Raw genomic sequence first — 6,587 nt, forward strand, 5'->3', positions numbered from 1 at the left:
TGTATTAGAGAAAATATTTATATTCTTTAAAGCTAATCTATTCTTTAATGAGCCAATTCAACGTTGGATATAATTGTAATAACTAGATTAATAACTTAAGACTAAGTATGATAAGGCTTTTATGTTATCACCTTATCAAAGTTGCATTCCTCATGAAGTAAGTTCATTGATATGTTTATCACGTAAATATCACATTTAGACGTGGAAGAGAGACTTGATATGCGAGTTGTTGATTCAAGGAAAATGGAAGATTGATACTGATGTTACACATTAGATTGGTGCGGCGAGAATGAATTGAAGGTTTGCCTTCAGAGTCTTGTGTAATAAAACTATACCACAAAAACTTAAAGGTAAAATCTATAGAGTGATGGTTTGACTATAACTATGTTGTGTGTGATAGAGTGTTGGCCAGTACTATAATATTCCTCAAAATGCTCATAAGTGTCTTAAGAATGCCTTGGGATTAGGCCGCTCATGTAATGCATCATCCTTAATATTCTTGGAAAATCCGAGTTCGGAATATCGATCAGGGGGTCAAAACCTGCAGAAAAATAATTTCGATGGATTTTTAGGACCCGTAGATCGAAAGATAGATTTCTTAAGAAACTGCGCAAACCAGTAAGGTGCACGACAAGTCCGCATTGCGGACTTGCTTGCCTCCGCGTCACGGACCTGGTGAGGGTTTTTCTGGCTGAATTTAGTTTTTGGCAAGGGCACTTTAGACTTTTCTTTAATTGTTAGCTAATGAACCTAGACATTTTTAGGATCTAATTCAACTCTATAAATTGACCTAAACCTCTAACTCTATTCATTCTTCTACAATTCACCTACTCAAATATTTCTCTCTCTATAAAAGACTCTCAAGGGCTCCATTGAAGACTTCAAGTAAATTAACTCAAGCTCTCCATCAACACTCTCAAGTTCTTCCAAATTATTTGGTGTTCTCACTTAAGGTATGTGGGTATTGATTCATGGATCCTCTCATCCATGAAGCCCAATCAATTTTCAAGGTTTTCTATCAAATTAAAGTATGGTATTTTATGGGTTTTATGATCTCTATTCCTATGACATGAATTATGATTCAAAGTATGGTTATGAGTCTATTTTGATATAAATTGATGGTTATTGCATTAAATTGAAGAGTTTTTTCATGAATTCTCCTATTTTGATCTCTAGGGTTTATGATGTAAATTATGAGTATTTTGAATTATCCTTCCAAAGAATATTATCTATATGAATTATGTATGAGCTAATATAAAGTGTATGATCATGCATGTTTCAAGGTAATTACATGATTTTCAAAGCCAATTGATTATGCAATTGAGTTTTACTCTAAGTTCAAGGTATGAATTTCATGCAAGTTATGAAAAGGTGACTTAGGCCCTATGTGGTGACCTAAGGCCTAAAAGGTGACTTAGGACCTATGTGGTAACCTAAAGCCTAACGATATGAATTATGCAAATATGATTGTAATAATAAAAGAAAAATTCTCACATTACAAGTATGTTATGAAAATGAACTACTCTATTATTTCAAACCTATGATCATGACTACGATATATGTAATTATGATTTCTATGCTATGCATGCATTCCGTGGGATTTGACTTAGTACCGAGTGGAATTGAGTTTGGGGCCCTACCAAAAGTCTTAGTAGAAGCCTCATATCCCATAAACTACGTGCCACCATAGGTTGCCTTCATGGTCTAGCTATTAGATCCATATATAGCGTATGTATGATCCGCCTAGAGGGTAGAGTCTACCTTGGCAAGTAGATTCTCCTTTTTCTTCGTTGTATGGAGAGACAACGGGATTCCATGTTATATCTCGCATGGTCTTATTATCGGTTATGGTTCCTATCCCACATATGTATAATCTCTTATGTATGCTATAATTTTAAATTATGCTTTTCAAATGCTTTGGTTAATATGATTTTCTCATGACTTTACTTATCTCATCTTATTATGTATTTTACTTGACCATTGCATTCCATGATTTACGTTGCATGTCATGCCCACATACTTAGTACATTTCAACGTACTAATGCATACTTTTTGCCTACATTGTCTCATAATGTAGGGGTTGAGGTTGAAGATCATACTCATTTACGTGGCTAGTTAAGCTTTCCTATCTAATGATGGTTGTGGTGAGTCTTTATTTATCGGGGACTAGTTATCGAGTTAGTATTGTTTTCAAAGACTTTTGCTATGTTTCATATTGAGGGTGAGCTAGGGACATATCTTAACCCCCACCCATATTCATGAGTAAAGGCATCTAGTTGGACAAATGTTTCGAGTTTATGTTGTCATGTGACATTCTTAAATTTCTATTCATGGTTTAGACTCTGTTATGATGTTTCCGCTTCTTTTTTACCTTATGTATGCTTATGATATGTACAAGAGGCTTGGTTGGATCCTATTAGGGGTTTCAATTATCGTGTTACGACTAGGCTCTAGGTCGGATTGTGACAAGATGTGTGGGCATACTAGAAGTGACATGATTAGGAATGAAGATATCTGAGACAAGGTGGGAATGGCCTCCGTGGTGGACAAGATGGGGAATAAGAGAGACCAAGATGGTTTGAACATATAAAAATGAGATGTGCAGATGCCCTAGTAAGGAGGTGTGAGAGGTTGGATATAATGGGCACGAGGAGAGGTAGGCTTAGGTTGAATAAGTATCGGGGAGAGGTAACATGATGCAACTTTAACTTACCGAGGACATGACCTTAGATAGAAGGATATGAATGTTATAGATTAGGATATAGTAGGTAATTGAGCGTTGTCTTACTTTTCAACAGGATTAGACTTGGTGGTGGTCTGCGGTGCTATGTCTGCTGTGAAAATAGCCCTATTCATATAATTTCTTGCTTTAATTTGTAATTTGTTATCATCTAATGTTTATTATGTTAGGTGATTGAACTATTTTGTTGATGTTATTGTTTCTTGTTTGTATGCTCTATATTGTTTTCCTATGAGTTTCCAAGTTTTGTTCACTATCATTTTTTCATTTCATTACTATTTTATTTTGCTTTACTTGAGCCAAGAGACTTTCAAAAATAGTCTCTTTACCTCCACGAGGTAGGTGTAAGATCTGCGTACACACTCTACCCTCCTCAAATCCTACTTTATAGTATTTCACTTGGGTATATTGTTATTGTTGTCATTTTTCTAAAGAAAAAGTTTTCCCAAATATTTTGAGTAATCAAATATGAAAAAATTGAAAAAATATTTTTCTTTGTACGAAATACACCTCTAATGTACACATGTTCAAATTTCTACGGTTCACTGTTTTAATTTTAAGATTCAGACTCATAACCTCATGATTACCTAACGATAATTCTTATTATTAACCATAGATTGAAAATTGGAGGATATATAAGTGAGGTCTGGTCGGTTCCAAGTGAATAGGGTTAATTTGGGATATGGATTAGGGTCGGGCGGTTGTGGTTTATTATGTAGAATTCTAAACAAAAGAATGAGAGAAATCAAGTATTATATTGATAATTAAGCTATAGAGTACATGCTTCTTATATATGAGTGAATTGTAGAGTCCTAAGGTAGCTATAATTAGAGTTCTTCTACAATAACTATTACCACTATGATAATACTGCAATTTATAAATAATCTAATCCAGTCGTCTTCAGCTAGTACAAAAAGTAGCAGCCTAGTCGATATAGGAGTTTAGTCCTAGTGTGAATCTAACTCTAGTTGTATATTGATTGGACTAGATTGTTCAACCTTTTCCATATCTTTAGCTTTCCTTATCTTCAACACTTCCCCTCAAGCTAGAGAGTGGAGGAACAATTTCTCCTAGCTTGCTTTGAAACCCAACAAAGACTTGTTTTGTCAATGCTTCGATATGAATAGCAATCTAGTTGTTGTTGATCTTGCACATACCAACCCAATTCAGTGCTCACAGAAACTAACTTGGCAATGCCAAATAAATTTGAATGGACACGATCACTCACTTGGGCCTTTTGCAGAATGTCATGTGAGCGATTCAATAACGATACGAAGGAATGAGGAGGCATAAAGTTCCTCACAAGCATTTCCAAGCACAAATTGAGACACTGCTCTCCAGGTTATACTGAATTTCATCACATCATTGATTACATCAGTCCTATAGTTTCACATGCTCGTTTTTATAATAGGTGAAACAAGAGATTTATGGTGAATAACATCGAGAGAAAAAATTGATCCTAACAAAGCTTTTAAAGTTTTCTCTTTTCGAACCACCTTATCAGGATCACGTTCATTATATTCTATAATCAAACGAAACTCCTCATGGTGTTTGGTATCACCTTAGAGAGCAGACTTAATGGTGACTGTAACGTAAGAGAATAACTTTGAATCTGTAAGCTCGATTGTTAATTCCATTCTTATTATGTTTGATACAATTCCTCCAGAAGTTGTATACCAACTATTGTTTCCTTCACCTGTATAATACGTTTGTGGCAATTGTTCCTGTTAAGGAAGATAATCTTCAGAGGCATTCAATGATGCCATTGGATTTGCTTCTCTCCAGTTTTCTAGTTGTTTCTTCTTTGTGCTGTTATCTCTTCCTCCGTAGTTGAAGTTGTTATTTCCTCTTTCCCCGCCTCTTTGGGTAGAGAATGCCATATTAGTATTTTATTGTAAAAACTCTTCTTCATCTTCCCTTATATCAAAACTCATGAGAGCATTAGCAAATTGATTAAATGTGGAATATGGTGTCTTACCTAGCATGACAGTCCTGAAGGTCTTATATTTGAGACATAAACCTCTAGCAAAATTGATTACTTTGCTATCTTTATCCAATGGTTTGCGTATGGCTGCAAGGCCATCACATATGCCTTTGAATTTCTTAATATATTCATAAATCGTTTTGGATCCTAGCCTAACACTTTGGTGGTGGTGTTTAAACTGAAACTATTTATCTTTTGTTGCTTGAAGATAAGTTTCTTCTAAGCATTCCCACATCCCCTTGGCAGTTGAGCAACACAGAATCAAGTACATGATTTCTTCTATCAAGGTTCCTGAGATCCTATTCCTTAGCAGCACATCTTTCTCCTCCCAATCATCAATGCTGCCACTATCTTCTGCATCCTTCTCAACAGCCACAACTTTCTCAGCAGTGGAACAACTACTTTTAGTTGGTTTATTCTCTGTAATGAGACAGGCTAGTCTCACCACCTGAATCAACTGCATCATCCATATGAGATAGTTTGTTTATTTAAGTTTAATGGAGCAAGAGGCAGTGAGGTGGTGAAGTAAGGAGATGGACAGTGTGTTGGTAGAGGTAGTCATTGCAATTTGAACGTGCGGTTCCCTTTTTTTTTTACCAATATTCAGAAAGAGAGAAAAAACTTTAATGCTCTGATACCATATAGAATTCTCAACAAAAGAATGAGAGAAATCAAAGATTGTGTTGATAATTAAAACAATAGCGTACATGCTCCTTATGTAGGAGTTAATTGTAGAGTCTTAAAATAGCTATAATTAGAGTCCTACTACAATAACTATTACTACTATGATAATACTGCAATTTATGAATAATATAATTCTAGTCGACTTCAGCTAGTACAAGAAGTAGTAGCCTAGTCGATATAGGAGTCTAGTCATAGTGTGAGTCTAACTCTAGTTATACGTTGATTAGACCAGATTGTTCAGCATGTTTGATATCTTCAGCTTTTCTTATCTTCAACATATTGTCATGCATGTGGACTTAAAAAAGAAAAAGAAAAGGTCGACGTAGACTAAATAAAATATTATGTCAGATTTTGATGGTTAAATATTAATAAGGTGACTTTTGAAGATGATATAGACAAAGTTGGATGGCTTTCTTAATTACAAAAAAAAATAAAAAATTGTTGAGTTTATCATATAATTCTCAATAGTTGAATGATCTTTTGAGTCGGTGAACGATTCTTGACGATAGAAATGACGTGCTTTGACAACTTTTCCAGATTTGTACATGTGATTTCTTTCCCAGAGTTGCACATATGATGTGTCAATATTGGCATATCCTTTCAACTAAATTCTAAAGCCCACTCCATTTGCAACAACTGGTCCCTTCATTTTGAGTTCATCGAATATAGGACCCAAAACAAAAAGAAAAAAAAAACATGTGGACTTTAGATGACATACATGTGGCTATGGCCCCTACAATGTTTATTAAGCGCTCTCTTGTGCTTCGAGACACGTATGATAATTTTGGGGACACAAAAGGAAGAGGAATAATTGAAAAATAAATAGAAATACCACTCTTGCATAATATATATGGTTAACTAGCATATAACAATATATTAATCTCGGTGTACGTGTTTTGCGCATGATCAAAGCGCACACTTTATTTGATAACAAATGTTATAGAGAAAAATTAAATTTAATAGCGAATTTCATTATTAAATCATTGGCGAATTACTCATAGATAAAAAAAATTATATTAAAATCTAATAGCTATAATTCTCGTACAATTGAATTTCTCAATATAAATTGAGATAAACAATTACTATAACATTAAATCAAATTGAGATGCCTGAGTTTCTCAATTTTCAGTAAGCCATGTTTTCAAGAAGTAGATCTCATAAATATTGATAAAAAAATAA

Source organism: Solanum dulcamara, chromosome 3 (assembly GCF_947179165.1).
Source record: "Solanum dulcamara chromosome 3, daSolDulc1.2, whole genome shotgun sequence".
NCBI classification, from domain to species: Eukaryota; Viridiplantae; Streptophyta; class Magnoliopsida; order Solanales; family Solanaceae; genus Solanum; species Solanum dulcamara.